Raw genomic sequence first — 17,635 nt, forward strand, 5'->3', positions numbered from 1 at the left:
GTCAATACACATTCGTAGAGATCCATCCTTCTTTCTCACAAACAAGACCGGTGCTCCCCACGGTGATGCACTGGGTCTTTTGAATCCCTTTTCAAGCAAATCCTTTAACTGTGTCTTTAGCTCTTTAAATTCTGCCGGAACCATTCGATAAGGAGGAATAGAAATGGGCTCAGTGTCCGGCAATACATCAATAGTGAAATCAATTTCCCTTTCAGGAGGAAGACCTGGAAGTTCATCTGGAAATACATCTGGAAATTCATTTACCACCGGAACAGATTGGAAGGTTGGCGACTTCGCCTCGATATCATGAACCCGAACTAGATGATAAATATAACCTTTAGCTATAATCTTTCTTACCTTAAGGTAGGAAATAAACCTGCCCTTTGAAGATGTCGTATTACCCTTCCATTCAAGCACAGGCTCTCTTGGAAATTGGAATCGAACCACTTTTGTCCGGCAATCAACATTTGCATAACACGAAGCCAGCCAATCCATACCCATGTTTACATCAAAATCTACCATTTCTAGCTCAATCAAATCAGCTTTGGTCTGACGGTCACATATCACAATGACATAATTTCTGTATACTTGTCTTGCTATCACGGGTTCACCGATTGGAGTAAGCACCTCAAAAGGTTTAATTAACTCGGGTTTCACCCCAACACAACCAGCAACATAAGGAGTAATATAAGAGAATGTAGAACACGGATCTATCAACGCATACACACCACGAGAGAATATAGACAATATACCTGTGACTACATCCGGAGAGGACTCGAGATCCTGTCGTCCCGCTAAAGCATATACACGGGGTTGAGTGACACCTGAAGTAGATGCTGCCCCTCGGCCTCTACCTCGACCTGCTGTCATTTGAGGAGTCTGCCCTGCGGGGCGTGCTGAGGAAGAACCCGCTGCCGAGCCTGTGGGCTGAACCCCATCTCTACCATACCATGAGGGACAATCTCGCATCAAATGCCCAGTCTGCCCACAAATATAGCAACCATCGGTGTCCTGACGACATGAGTGTAATTTGCGACACCGACTACATCGTGGAACTGGTGGTCTCCTCTGACTGTAATCACCCCTAACCTGAGAACCCGAAGCTCTGGAGCTCTGGCCTTGTCCTGACGGAAAAGATCGATCAAATCCCCTATCTGCGAACCGGGGAGGTGCACTAGTCGCTGACTGGCCTGAATGTCGGGAATAAGCCTGCCTCGATCCCCCTCTATAATCACCGCCTATGCCCATAGACCTAGCCCTTTTGTTCTGCCTCCTATCACTGTCGCGATCACCCCGTTGTTGTTGTCTCCCCTCTAAATTCTGAGCATGGGCCTGTATCCGGGAAATGTCCATTCCGTCTTGCAAGGAAGCCGTCAGACAATCTCTGAATAAATGTGGTCCCAAACCACTCACAAACCTATGTACCCGATCTCCCATGTCGGCCACCATAGTCGGAGCATATCTAGCCAAAGAATTGAATTGCATGTTATACTCCCGGGCACTCATGTTTCCTTGTCTCAAATTCAGAAATCTATCCGCTCTAGCTCGGCGAACCTCGGGTGGCAAATAGTGGCAAATAAAAGCATCTACAAACTCTTGCCAAACTGGAGGAGGCGCATTCTCTCCTCTTGATAATACCCAATTGTTGTACCATAACACCGCCACATCCCGGAGTCTATAAGATGCCAACTCCACGGATTCAGTTTCGGAAGCATGGACAATCTTCAATGTCCTCAATATTTAGTCAATGAAGCCTTGTGGGTCTTCTTTCAGCTTTAACCCGAAAAACTCCAGAGGATTTAGACTCATAAAATCACGGGCTTTAGTACTTGCTGCCCGGTCACTTGGACCCACATGTTGTCGTTGTGCTTTTGCGGCAACCAATTGGGTCAATAACCGAATGACCCCAGTCATTGGTTGACCCGAAACAACTGGCGGAGGAATTGGAGTTGGGGCTCCTCCTTGCTCTCCCACATCGGGCGGGGTAGAAGAAGTATTTGACAAGGCCTCGTTGTGTGATTTGCCTTTCTCTATATTCATCGGAGGCTCTCTTTCTACCCACCTCTTTGTTGTAGGTTTTCCCCTTCTGGGCGGTTATAGCTTTTCCCTTTGGCGGCATTCTGAAATCATAACACACTATTAGAGAGGATAAAATCATACACACGGCTCTATCGCACGATCTCATAGAAGAAAGATGGTCATTTTTCCTAAATGCCCTGTAGCCTCTTGTTTACAGGGCGCACAACACACCATAAACAAGACTCTACTAGACACGGCTCATAGACACTTCCTAGGACCGAACTACTCTGATACCACTTTTGTCATGACCCGGCTAGGGGACGTGACGGGTACCCGGGGCTAACCGCCGAGCACCGCTTGTATTATAACTACTTGGGCTTATTTAACAATCATTTATCCGATTCATGCTCAATTTATAATAAAAACCCATTTTTCATTTAGCGACAAATTTTTTTATACACATCAGACTTTAGGCTAGCAAAATAACATACGGGTATATATGTTTACACAATGACCACGCCATGAGACCACATGACCCACATTGAGTATCTACGAGCCTCTATGAGATGACATCTACAATTGTACACAAAAGAATCATCATGGGCACCTCCGGGACAATGGAGGGCTTTCAGTCAGCTAGCAGCCTCTAAGATTCCGGAGCAAGATCTCCTCCCTGTCTACCTGTGGGCATGAACACAGCGTCCAAAGAAAAAGGACGTCAGTACGAATATTGTAACTAAGTATGTAAGGCAGGAATGAAATAAACAAGCATAATAGAAAGATCATGAGTCATGAGGCAAAGATATAACCTGCATCAGTGTCATAGGCAGTCGTATTACTTACATATATCACATTCACATAATCATAGCATACATGTCATCACATCCCATACATCATCATATACGTCATCACATACATCCTTACACCACAATCTGCATAGTCACCCGTGTCCGGGCAACCCTCATATGCCGCCCACTAGTGGTGATCATGCCCGACCCTATCGGTTCTGTGTAAACATAGCAGCCAGCATTAGCAGTGACATGCCCTGTCATATAGGCGCAGTGGAATCATACGCAGGCCGCATTAGCGGTGACATGCCCGGCCATATAGGCGCGGTGGAATCATACCATCACAAAACCAATCATAACACATCACTATTATATGTCTCATGCCATAGCATCATGTTATCACTTTTTTAGTATCCCATAATCGTATTACAAGTTAGCATTATTCATCATCTTATTGTCATATCATACATTAGCATTAAGAGCACACATTAGGCTTTAAGGCAGCCACACTATGTCGGGGTGACGTAAGGTCGTGAACCCCCGATTGTCTTATGGACATTCATGAGTATCATGCCTCGCCTTGAAGGAAATAAAGCATGAGGTAAGCGTTAACAATAATAACATCATTAGCATTGTAGGAATATCGTGTCACAAGTTCTTGAATTTCTATACTCTAGCTCATTGTCACTATTATCATGCTTATAGACGATTCGATGTATAGAAGGACTCATAAGCGTCATCTTATAGAAGAATTGTGGAAAACTTTAAGGATTCATGCCTTTTTGGAAGAAGAGTTAAGCCCCACATACCTTTCTCGTTTAAGCAATCTAGCGTTCGCTTGTTCTCCTTCAATGTCACATCTCTACCTTCAAAAAGAGGATTCGTACTAACATTAGTTAACCAACTATAAGAACGCACTACTATTTCTAGAGAAAATTGGGCAGCACTTCCTTTGTTTATACTACTTTTCCCCTCTTCCATATCAACTCCCAACACTTACGGCAACAATCACAATATAGAAATCAATAATCATCATTCATATACAATAACCATGGTCTACCATTTCTCTTCATTTTCCCACATTTATGGTTGTAGGTTCGCTATCATATTTTCCAATATATCACACTTATCTCATGGTCCACATGTAATTTATAACGTACTCATACTCACAACACACTAACATTCATGATTCAATTCAACTACCATTCACTCGTCGCACTATTCACTCGTGGATGACCCATTTGCTATGCTTTTCTACAATTCGGGTATCTTAACCTTCCAATACCTTAAACAACATGAAATGGTCATGAAATTTACCTTGAATGAAGGTTGAACAAGTATTGAGTGGAGTTTCTCCTCTAGTACCAAAACCCTATCTCACGTCCTTTGGTTTTCTTTGATGAAGATGAACTTTACTTGGGTTTCACACTCTTGTTTTCATGAACTTGGTGTTGTTGATCATGGATTCCCTTGGATTTTTCTTTTAGTTGAAGAGTAGGAAAGGTTCTAGAGGTATCTTGAAGTATGGAGTGAAAGTGGAATGAAATATGAAATGAAAAATGGGTCCTTATACTTAAATTAAAAGCAGGCCGACTATCATTATACAGACCAACATACGATCCATACTATTTATACGAACCGTATTTATGGGCATACATTTGGTCCAGAATGTTGTCTTCATCTTGGTCAATTATACGGTCCAACATACAGCCAGTATAATTTATACGGACCGTATGTTTGGCCGTATAATGCCAACTGAAGCGATTTCCGTTTTCGTCAACTCGTTTGATCTCCGATCCTTATGGAACCTTCTTAACACTTGTTTAACACTTCAATATAAATCTTAGGGACACTATTACACTTCTCTAAGACGTCATTATTCCATCATGGACTCGTTGCTCGAAATTCTTATCCGATACGCCACCATATGATTCGCTTTCCTTAACAACTTTCTTTCCTTGCATGGTTGTGATTCTAGTATTGTTTTGCGGGAGATTGTAGCGTGGATATTGCGGATATTGCTGTCTTAACAAGAAAAAAGGTATGAATCTTTCTCTTTTGGTATTATTTAAGGCTTATTTATGGAGATAAAGTCGTTAAATAATTGTGTAGTAAGTTGGTTAGTTATGGAAGTTGGAAAACAGCGTGTGGGCTGTTCTATGGAATACTTTGGTGTTGGAAATGATGTTATGGATGTTGGTATTGTTATTGATGTTGTTGGTTGTTGAATTGAGAATTTGGGCTAGGCATATCAACAGGGGAGGTGCTGCCCGATTTTTGGCAGAATATAGGATAGTATAATTTGAAACTTGGTAAAAGTGTGCGATGAAGAGCCTAACGTTAGTATTAATCCTCTTAAATGTAGACTTGCGAGCTCGGACACATAAGCGTAGCTACTAGGAGGTTGAACAGGTATGTTAAGGCTCGTCCCCTTTCTTTCAAGGCATGATTCCTATGGTATGATTTCATAAATGTTTCTGTAACCTTCTTGTCTTCAAAAGATAAAAGTCCATGGTTCTTAAAGCTTCTCATGATGTCTAGGATGAGAATGATTTTTTGACGGTGACAACAAAAATGATGATTTTGTGTTTATGATTTCAAAGCGAATATGAGAATGTGGGGCTACCTCTAGATTCTCTCAATTTTACTCATTGATGATGACTCTACTTTTAAAGGCTCCAAAGTGTATGTAAAGTTACCCCTTTTTTTTTTTGGCATGAACTACATAAAGTAAGTGAACGACGAACATACATGACTCCAATGAACTCTAATTCTCAGTGGTACTTGACATGATAATTGTCTTTGATTCTCAAGTGTTGGTTTATTCTAATTATTCTATTGAGTCTCAGATGATGATTTAGTTTGCATATGGTTGCTCATGATATTCTACTCGTGCATACCGTTAATATATCATTCACCGAGTCCCGGGCCGGGTATGTAATCGTGCACAGTTTCATTGTATTATTCACCGAGTCCCTCACTAGAGGGCCGGGTATGTATATTATATGTTTCACCGAGTCCCTCACTAGAGGTCCGGGTACGTATTACATTTCACTGAGTCCCTCACTAGAGGGCCGGGTACGTATTACATTTCACCGAGTCCCTCACTAGAGGGCTGGGTACGTATTACATTTCACCGAGTCCCTCACTAGAGGGTCGGGTACGTATTATATTTCACTGAGTCCCTCACTAGAGGGCCGGGTACAGTATATGTATGATTACTTCACCGAGTCCCTCACTAGAGGGCCGGGTACGATATATATTATATATGTATGCATGACTCATCTTATAAGGCACAAATGCATTGATATCTTTGATTATCATACTCGTCTCCTGTCAACGTTTTGCTCAGCCATGATCTTCTTTATTGTACTTCATGCTTTACATACTCGGTGCATATTTCGTACTGACCCTGTTACACCTTGAATATTTTCCCCGCGAACGTACAGTGGATAGGCTAACAAAGGGCATAGCGTGTACGATGTTTTAATAAGAAGGGAACGACGTTTGACGACCTTAAGTAAGATTCCAAAGGCAATCATAATAAGAGATAGGTTATGCTCCATAATGACTAACTATAGGTTCTGAAAATGTGGAAAGTTGTAGATTTGCACTTTGGCCAGTTGATCGTAAAATGAAATACGGACCGTAAAGTAGTTTACGGGCCGTAAACTGCCATGTCGTAATTCAACTTCCAAAACTTCAACTTTCTGTCAAATGCTTGAATGGTTTGAGACGACTTGAAATACGGACCGTAAATTGAAATACGGCCCGTAAACTGTATTCGTAATTCACCATGTCTCAGCCTGACTTTCTGGTTCTGTTATGATTAAATACGGCCCGTAAACTGGAATACAGACCGTAAACTGAGTTTACGACCACTGTTGTACTTTCGACGACTGTTCATTCCAGATCAGATTTTGGGTTATTAAAGGGGACCATGTTTATTATTTCATTTCCACACTTCACCCCTTCTCTCAAAAACATCTCTTTACATTTATTTCACAAGAATTCAAGGATTATTAGTGATCAAAAACATAAACCAAGTGAATCAAGTGTAAGAAAACCCATTAAAGATCATACAAGTTAAGAAATCTCATTGGAGATAAACTAGGGTTTTTGCTCAAGTGGAGTATTATCAACCAAGGCTTGTTCCTACGACATCTAAGGTGAGGTTTATGATATTTCTATGTTGATTAAAGTATTTGAGAGTTGAAATACTTGCATTGTAGAAGGGTATAGAAAAATGGGTCATGAATGTGGAATGGTGCCATTTTGAGAAATGGTTTGAAATGAGTTACGATTCTTGATGTGTTGTGATGTAAATGTGTTATAAATGATGTTGAGAACATGAGATGAGCAATGTATGAGAATGGACGTCGTCATACGTTGTGGCCATGGATATGGATGATTGAAAGTAAGTCTAGAATATGGATAATGTGGATGAATAATGACTATCCTTATAGTATTGTGAATGTATTATTGACGTTTGACAGTTGATATATGCTATAGAGGAATGTCGTATAGATAGAGGAGACTTTGCCGAATTTTCTCTAGTTTTTGTCATGTATGCTAGCTTTCTAATGATAGTATGACTTTAATAAAGGTAGAGACGTGAGCTTCGGAGGAGAACGTGCAAGTGTAGAATAGTTCAACGGAAAGGTATGTAAGGCTAACCCTTCTTTCATAAGGCATGGTTCTTGGCCAAACGTCTAGATCTTCTATAAGACTATGATATCTTTCAAATGATTTGATCTTCCGAGCTTGTAAACTCACGATTATTGATACGCCACGATTGTGCTAAGTTCCTCGTATGACGAGTAAGCCTATAAAGAGAGATGTGATGAATGACGATAATAGTGACAATGATATGGAAGACGACTATGGTGGTAATAGCGATGACGATAACGATGACGACGATGATAGTAACTATAATAGTAAAGATGCTTATGAGCTATTATATATATGTATCTATGTATGACTATTATGGAACCCCGAGATTATGAGGCCGGGTAGGATATGTAAATAAATATGTATATGATTATGTAATGCGCGCACACCTCTGCAGATGGTACGGATAACCCTGACGGCTTGGTAGGGCCAGGTAGATATAACCCTGACGCCTTGGTAGGGCCAGGTAGATGTAACCCTGACGCCTTGGTAGGGCCAGGTAGATGTAACCCGGACGCCTTGGTAGGGCCAGGTAGATGTAACCCTGACGCCTGGTAGGACCAGGTATGCGTAACCTTGAGCCTTGGTTGGCCAAGTATGTATGAAACACCGATCCTGCATGGTTGAGTATGCTATGTAAATGCTACGAATATGATATGAGTGTGTATATGACATAGACACGAGTATGTATACGAATATGAGTATAAATATGGAACGGATTCGATTATGGATACGGATATGGATATATGTACACAAATACGCCTTAGAATGGAAAGTTCCTATGAAAGGCAAGTAAGTTCTTATGACGATGATATTACTATCTCCCATCCCGTGTTATCTTTCATGTTGCTTATTATGCTTCTATATTGATATTGATCATGCTTTACATACTCAGTACATTCTTCGTACTGACGTCCTTTTGTTTGTAGACGCTGCGTCATGCCCGCAGGTGCACAGGGAGACAGGATTGATCCATAGCTACATTCTCAGGGACTACATAGCGGAGCTCCATTTCATTCGGAGCTATAGCTTTTGGGTACTTATTATTTTGTGTACATAATTATGGGCTTAGCGGGGTCCTGTCCTGCTTATGTGATATGACATACTCTCCTTAGAGGCTCGTACACATGTGTACGTGGTTAGATGTGTTTGGCCTTATCGGCCTTATTTTGTATATCATTTTTTTAGCCTTGTCGGCTCATGTACATTGATGTGGTATAGATGCCAATGATGATATAAAGGCATTGTTGTCCAATGTGACTAGTATGACTGATGAATAGAAATGTATGTTTAATTATGTGGCTCACCTAGATGTAAGTGTAAGTGCAAGACAAGGGGTGCCCGGGTGGGCTAGCACCGGGCACTCGTCGCGGCCCCCTAGACGGGTCGCGACAAAAGTTGTATCAGAGCAGATTAGTCCTAGGGTGTGTCTACAAGCCGTGTCTAGTAGAGTCTTGGTTATGGGTGTGTTGCGCGCCACACTTATAAACAAAAAGTTGCGGGCATTTTAGGAATGATTGACCTTTTTTCCTCATAAGAATCGTGCGATAGAGCTATGATATAGGAAATTCTTGTTCCTTAATCGTGTGTTGTGTATTTCAGAAATGCCTATAAAGAGAAAGGCTACAGCAGCCCAAAAGGACAAGACGGTGGCAGAAAAGCGGGCTGAAAGAGCACCGCCACCGGTAGTATAGGAAAGTGAGTCCCAGAGTGCGGCTCAATCTCAGTCCTCCCGTTTAGTACCTATATTAGAGGAGCGTGAGGGAGCCTTAGCTCTAGCTCCAGCACCTCCGGCTCCTCCACCGGATGCTTCAGGCCAAGATGTAAAAGAGGCCATACATTTTCTTACTCAGTTGGTTGCTGCCCAGACTCAGCGGCAAAGTACAGGGCAGGGTGATAGGGCTGTTAGTGCAAGGGCCCGTGACTTTATTACCTTAACCTTCCAGAATTCTTTGGATCCAAGCCGAAGGAGGACCCTCAGGACTTCATAAGTGGCATGTTAAGGACGTTTCGATTGATACATGCTTCAGACATCGAATCGGTGGAGTTAGGGTCGTATAGATTGAGAGATGTCTCGATCCAATGGTACACGGTTTGGATGGCTTCACGGGGAGCCAATGCACCTCCCCCGGTATGGAAAGATTTTGTTGATGCTTTCCTCCGACACTATATGCCTCCTGAAGTTCGGCGAGCTAGAGCCGATAAGTTCTTAAATTTGAGGCAAGGTAGCATGAGTGCTCAAGAGTATAGTCTCCGCTTCAATTCCTTGGCTAGGTATGCTTCGGCCATGGTAGCGGATATGGGTGGCCGAGTGCAAAGGCCTAGGGCTGCATTTGATGGATAGGTGCTTGACTGCGTCCCTTCAGGACAACATGGATATTGCACGCATTCAGTCTCATGCTCAGAACTTAGAAGAAAGTTTACAACAGTAGAGAAGTGAACGCGAGCAAGATATGGGTCATAGCAAGAGGGCTAGATCTTCAGGTCCGATGAGTTAGTTCAGAGGTGGGCACAAACAACAAATTTCTAGGTACTCAGGCTATTCTATGACTAGTGCACCTCCACAATTTTCCAGCCAGAGATTCGATAGATCTATTCATTCCGGGCTGAGTCAGAGTTATTCGGGGTCTCAGTTTAGAGATGATTCGGGTCAGGCGAGGCCGCCCGCACTACGATGTTCCCAGTGTGGGAAGTTGCATTCCGGTCAGGGTTACCCCGTTCTCGACGTAAATATGATTCTATATGGGTGATCGTGGATAGGCTCACAAAGTCAGCGCATTTCTTACCGGTCAGAACGACCTATATGGCAGAAGATTATGCCAAGCTTTATCTTAAAGAGATAGTGAGACTCCATGGCGTTCCGGTATCTATTATCTCCGATAGAGGAACTCAGTTTACAGCCAAGTTTTGGGGGTCTTTCCAAGAAGGTTTAGGGACCCAAGTGCGCCTAACCATGGCATTTCACCCACAGACCAATGGGCAAGCTGAACGTACTATTCAGACTCACGAAGATATGTTACGGGCATGTATGATAGATTTTGGAGGAAATTGGGACGACCATTTGCCACTCATTGAGTTTGCTTACAATAACAGTTATCATTCTAGCATTCAAATGGCACCGTATGAAGCTCTATATGGGCGAAAGTATAGATCCCTAATTGGGTGGTTTGAAAGCGGAGAAGCTAAGTTGATAGGGCCAGACTTGGTCCAGCAAGCAATAGAGAAAGTTAAGCTCATACAAGATCGGTTGCTAGCGGCTCAAAGTCATCAGAAGTCCTATGCGGATAATCGTCGAAGAGACTTAGAGTTCGAAGTGAAAGATTGGGTATTCTTGAAAGTGTCGCCGATGAAGGGCGTGATGAGATTTGGCAAAAATGGGAAGCTCAGTCCCCGGTATATTGGGCCATACGAAATTGTGCGCAAGATAGGCAAAGTGGCCTATGAGCTAGATCTACCTCCAGATTTGGAGTCAGTCCATCCAGTATTTCATGTCTTGATGCTTCGGAAGTTTGTTGGAGATCCTACGAGGATCGTCCCAGTGAATGATATTCAAGTGACAGAAAAGTTAACTTATGATGAAATACCCATTGCCATATTAGATAGGCAAGTACGGAGGCTTAGAAACAAAGAAGTGGCCTCAATTAAAGTTCTGTGGAGAAATAACAATCGAGAGGAAATGACATGGGAAGCGGAAGTGAATATGCGATCCAAATACCCACATTTATTTCAGCCCTTGGAAGAAGTCCAAGATGAGACGTCAAAATCATAAGGTATGCATGTTTTCCCTTTTATACATTCAGGTCGTGTGTGGCCAAATTTCTAGTGCTGTTGTATTATTGCCCTGTGAGGCATTGTTATTGTGGGTTGTTGTGGCAGGGTGGTAGTGCCACATTACAGAGGAAACTCTGGCGAAATTTTTATAGAATTCCCCAAGCCTTTAACATTCGAGGACGAATGTTCCTAAGGGGGGTAGAATGTTACACCTCGGAAAATTTTCCGTTGGTACGCAAGTAAATGAACTAATGATGTGTGCGAGTGTATAATGTTTCATGGGAAATGTATGTAAAGGGATGTATATGATTAGAATGAAAAGTCGAGTAATGAGAAAAATTGAAGGTTGGCAAAACTGCCCAGTGGTCGTATATTGCAAAATACGGACCGTAAAGTGCAATACGGTCCGTAAACTGGCAGTCGTAAACTGCCATGCAAAAGCTTCAGCTTTCTGCCAGTGGTCGTAAAGTGCAAATACGGACCGTAAACTGGTATACGGTCCGTAAACTGGGATGCCAAACTTCAACTTTCTGCTAGCCGAGGAAATGGTTAAATACGACCTGGTGGACGGATCGTAAAGTGATTTACGGCCCGTAAACCATAGTCGTAAACCACCATGAAGGCAGCCCAGCTTCTGGTTCTGGAAATGACTAAATACGCCCATGGAGGACGAGCCGTATAGTGGAATACGGTCCGTAAACTTCCATGGACGACCACTGTTCACCCAGCACAGATTTCACAAGTCATTAAATATGAGGATCAAGACTTGTTTTATTTCATTACAACATTACACCACTTCTCTCTAAAACCTCTCTCTACATTTATTATATGAGTTTTCAAGGATTATAAGCCATCAATAACATTAAGACAAGTGAATCAAGGATAAGGGAATCATCAAGGATCATCCAAGTCAAGAAATCCAAATGGAGAAAAACTAGGGTTTTGCTCAAAGAAGAGTATTATCAACCAAAGCTTGTTCCTACAACTTCTAAGGTAAGATTCATGATTTTTACAAGATGTTTAAGGTATTGGAGAATTAAAATACATAGATTGTAGAAAATGTGGTCAACTAGGTCATGAATGATGAATAGTGACATTTTGAGAAATAGTTTGAATTGAGTTATGAATGTTGTTGTGTTGTGATATGAATGTGTTATAAATGGTATTAAGATCATGAACTAAACACTTTAGACGAACGGACGAAGATGGGTGTTATGACCATGAATGTGGGTGAATTAGAGGCAAATTGAGGAATCTAGATAATGTGGATAATGTGAATGACTAATGTCCATTGTTATGATATTAAGAAGGTATAAAAGCTAGCATTGGAAGGGAACGTGCAAGTGTAGAATAGTTCGACGAAAAGGTATGTAAGGCTAACCCTTCTTTCATAAGGCATGGTTCTTGGCCAAATTCCTAATTCCTCTATATGAGTATGTTGTCTTCACATGGTTGACATTACGAGCTCATAAGCTCACGACCCTTGATATGTACTATGATTATACTATGTTCCTCGTATGACGAGTAAGTCTATAATGTTGGTGTAACGATAATGACGACGAGAGTAAAATGAGATTAGAGATGCTTACGAGCTATGATATATGTATATGTATATGTATGCCTATGAAGGGCTATGATAAGACCCCGAGCTTATGATGTCGGGTAAGACTATATGTATATGACTATGTATAAAGTATGTATACGATTACAAAACGCGCGCACACCTCTGCAGATGGTACGGATAACCCTGATGCCTTGGTAGGGCCAGGTATGTATGACCTTGAGCCTTGTTTGGCCAAGCATGTATAAGACACTGATCCTATGAGGTCGGGTATGCTATGTAAATGCTATGTATATGAAATGAGTGTGTATATAATATGAATATGAATGTGATAAGACTATGTGTAAGAATACGAATAAGGACATGTATACGAATATGAGCACAAGTATGGTACGAGTATTATTATGGGATACGAACGACGATGTATGCAAGTAAGCGACATGATGATGATGATATTACTGTCTCCCCTCCTATGCTATTTTCATATGATATCTATTATGCTTCTATATTGATGTTGATCATGCTTTACATACTCAGTACATTCTTCGTACTGACGTCCTTTTGTTTGTGGACGCTGCGTCATGCCCGCAGGTGCACAAGGAGACAGACTTGATCCATAGCTGCTTATTCAGAGATTGCATAGCAGAGCTCCATTTCTTTCGGAGCAGTAGCTTTTGGGTACTTATTCTTTTGTGTATATAATTATGGGCATAGCGGGGTCCTGTCCCGCTCATACGATATGTCATACTCTTAGAGGCTCGTAGTCATGTGTATGTGGGTAGAGATGTTCGGCCATGTCGGCCCATGTTTTGTATATCTTTTGTTGGCCTCATCGGCCTTGTACTTATGATGTGGCATAAATGCCTATGATATGTTAAATGATGATGGTCGTCTAATGGGATCAATATGATTAACGATAAGAAAAGCACGAATTGACTTATGGTTCACCTAGATGTTATGTTATGTACGATAAGGGGGTGCCCGGGTGGGGTAGCACCGGGTGCTCGTCGCGGCCCCCTAGCCGGGTCGTGACAAAAGTGGTATCAGAGCAGTTTAGTCCTAGGATGTGTCTACGAGCCGTGTCTAGTAGAGTCTTGGTTATGGGTGTGTTGCGCGCCACACTTATAAACGAGAAGCTGGCGACATTTTAGGAATATATGACCTTCTTTCTTCATAAGAATCTTGCGATAGAGCTATGATGTAAACAATTCTTGTTCCTAAATCGTGTGTTGTGTATTTCAGAGATGCCTAAAAAGGAAAAAGCTACAGTAGCCCAAAAGGGCAAGACGGTGGCAGAAAAGCGGGCTGAAAGAGCACCGCCACTGGTAGTAGAGGAAGATGAGTCCTAGAGTGCGGCTCAATATCAGTCCTCCCAGACAATGCCTATTACTGAGGAGCACGTGGGAGCCTCAGCCCCAGCTCCAGCTCCTCCACTGAATGCTTCGGGCCAAGACGTGAGAGAGGCCATTAATTTGTTGACTCAGTTGGTTGCGGCCCATTCTCAGAGGCCAAGCGCAGGGCAAGGTGACAGGGCTGTTAGTGCAAGGGCCCGTGACTTTATTGCTTTGAAACCCCCAGAATTCTTTGGGTCGAAACCGGAGGAGGATCCCCAGGACTTTAATGATGGTATGCTAAGGAAGCTCCGGTTGATACATGCTTCAGACACAGATTCGGTAGAGCTAGCGTCCTGTAGATTGAGAGATATCTCGATCCAGTGGTATACAGTATGGATGGCTTCGCGGGGAGCCAATGCACCTCCGCCGGTATGGCAAGAGTTTGTCGATGCTTTTCTCCGTCACTACATGCCTCCAGAAGTTCGGCGAGCTAGGGCCGATAAATTCTTGAATTTGAGGCAAGGTAACATGAGTGCTATAGAGTATAGTCTCCGCTTAAATTCCTTGGCTAGGTATGCTTCGGCCATGGTAGCGGATATGGGCGATCGGGTGCACCAGTTTGTGAAAGGCCTAGGGCCACACTTGATGGATAAATGCTTAACTGCGTCCCTTCAGGATGGCATGGATATTGCACGCATTCAGGCACATGCTCAGGAATTAGAGGAACACCTACAGCAGCGGAGAAATGAACGTGAGCAAGATAGGGGACATAGCAAGAGAGCTAGACCTTCAGGTTCGAGGAGCGAGTCCAGGGGTGGACACAGACAGCAGCTTCCCAGCCATTCAGGCTATTCTATGACCAGTCCACCTCCACAGTTTTCAGGCCAGGGCCTTGATAGATCTGCTCGTTCAGGGCCGAGTCCGAGTTATACAGGGCCTCAGTTCAGAGGTGATTTGGGCCAGTCAAGGCCACCCGTACCACCGTGTTCCCAGTGTGGGAAGATGCATTGGGGTCGATGCCGATTTGGTTCAGATGATTGCTATTCATGTTGTCGGCCAGGCCATATTATGCATGATTGCCCCTCAGTACATGGTAGAGGTAGGACCCAGCCATCAGGGTCGGTAGCCGGATCTTCGGCATCTGTACGCCCTACGGTGCCAGGTTCACATGCGCCAGCTGGCCATGGTAGAGGCAGAGGGAGAGTTCCCACTTCTAGCGGTCCTCAGCACCGTATTTATACATTGGCTAGACGCCAAGATCTTGAGTCTTCTCCTGACGTAGTCACAGGTATATTATCGGTATTCTCTCATGATGTATATGCTTTGATTGATCCGGGCTCCACATTGTCTTATGTAACTCCATATATTGCGGGTCGGTTTATAGTTGAGCCCGAGTCGATCAAACCTTTTGAGGTGTCTACACCCGTGGGTGACTCGGTAATAGCTAGCCGAGTATATAGGAATTGTGTGATTGTGATTTGTGATCGTCGTACCATGATTGATTTGCATGAGCTAGAAATGCTAGATTTTGACGTTATTATGGGCATGGATTGGTTGGCTTCTTGTTATGCCAATGTTGATTGTAGAATGAAAATGGTTCGCTTCCAGTTTCCGGGAGAACCAGTCTTAGAATGGAAAGGAAATTAGGCATCACCAAAAGGTAGGTTTATTTTCTATCTAAAGTCAAGGAAAATGATCACGAAAGGGTGCATTTATCACCTAGTGCGAGTTCAAGATGTAGAAGCTGAGTCGCCGACTCTTCAGTCAGTTCCGGTAGTGAACGAATTTCCGGATGTGTTCCCGGAAGAGCTTCCAGGCCTTCCTCCCGAGCGACAGATCGATTTTTCGATTGATGTGTTGCCAGACACAAATCCCATATCTATTCCTCCCTATAGGATGGAACCCGCGGAGTTGAAAGAGTTGAAGGAGCAATTGAAAGGCTTGCTTGGAAAAGGCATCATTAGGCCTAGTTCATCCGTTGGGGAGCACCCGTATTGTTCGTCCGGAAGAAGGATGGCTCCTTGAGAATGTGCATTGATTATCGGCAATTGAATAAAGTGACGATTAAGAACAAGTATCCCCTCCCGAGGATTGATTATTTATTTGATCAATTGCAAGGTTCCAAATGGTTTTCAAAGATTGATTTGAGGTCCGGGTATCACCAAGTAAGAGTTAGGGAGAAAGATATCCCTAAGAAAGCTTTCAGAACAAGATATGGCCATTTCGAGTTCCGAGTAATGTCGTTTGGGCTAACTAATGCACCGGCAGTGTTTATGGACTTAATGAACAATGTATTCAGGCCTTTTCTGGATCTATTCGTGATTATGTTCATCGATGATATCGTAGTGTATTCTAGATCCGAGGCAGAACATGCGGATCACTTGCGTATTGTCCTTGGAGTTCTTCGAACCCGAGAGTTATTCGCGAAGTTTTCCAAATGCGAGTTTTGGTTGAACTCAGTGGCATTTCTGGGCCACATTGTTGCAGTTGACGGTATTCGAGTGGATAGCAAAAAGATTGAGGCAGTGAAGACTTGGCCAAGGCCCATCACCCCTACGGAGGTTCGTAGCTTTTTGGGCTTAGCAGGTTATTATAGAAGATTTGTTGAGGGTTTCTCTTCTATTTCTGCACCACTCACCAAGTTGACTCAGAAGTCAGCTAAGTTTCAATGGACAGAGGCTTGCGAGCGTAGTTTCCAAGAGTTGAAAGACCGACTGACTTCAGCCCCAGTCTTGACACTTCCAGAGGGATTGGAAGGATATGTTATTTATTGTGATGCTTCAGGCGTCGGGCTAGGCTGTGTATTGATGCAAAATGGTAAGGTGATTGCGTATGCTTCTAGACAATTACGGAAACATGAGCGGAATTATCCTACCCATGACTTAGAATTGGCCGCGGTGGTCCATGCTTTAAAGATATGGAGACATTACTTATATGGTGTCCACGTGGATATTTATACAGATCATAAGAGTCTCCAGTACATCTTCAAGCAGAAAGAGTTGAATTTGCGGCAACGACGATGGCTAGAGTTGCTAAAAGACTATGATGTTGAAATCCTGTACCACCCCGGAAAGGCAAATGTAGTGGCTGATGCTCTTAGCCGTAGGTCGATGGGAAGTCAAAGTGAGGTACGACCAGAAAAGAAAGAGATGGCCTGTGATCTTCAGTAGTTAGCTAGCCTAGGAGTCCGAGTGGTGGACTCAGGTAGCAGCGGAGCTACTATTCAGAATTCAGCAGTTTCATCGTTAGTAGCGGAAGTAAAGGAGTGACAATATGAGGATCCCATGCTAATGCAGTACAGAGATACACTCCCTCAGAAGGAGGGGTCATCATTTGACATTTCGGAAGACGGAGTTCTCCGATGTCGAGGCAGGCTATGTGTCCCCGATGTGGCAGGTCTACGCCATCAGATTTTGAGAGAAGCTCATTGTTCCCGTTACTCCGTTCACCCCGGAGCGACGAAAATGTATCATGATCTTAAGACTATATAT

The sequence above is a fragment of the Lycium barbarum genome, chromosome 6, assembly GCF_019175385.1.
Source record: "Lycium barbarum isolate Lr01 chromosome 6, ASM1917538v2, whole genome shotgun sequence".
Taxonomy (NCBI): domain Eukaryota; kingdom Viridiplantae; phylum Streptophyta; class Magnoliopsida; order Solanales; family Solanaceae; genus Lycium; species Lycium barbarum.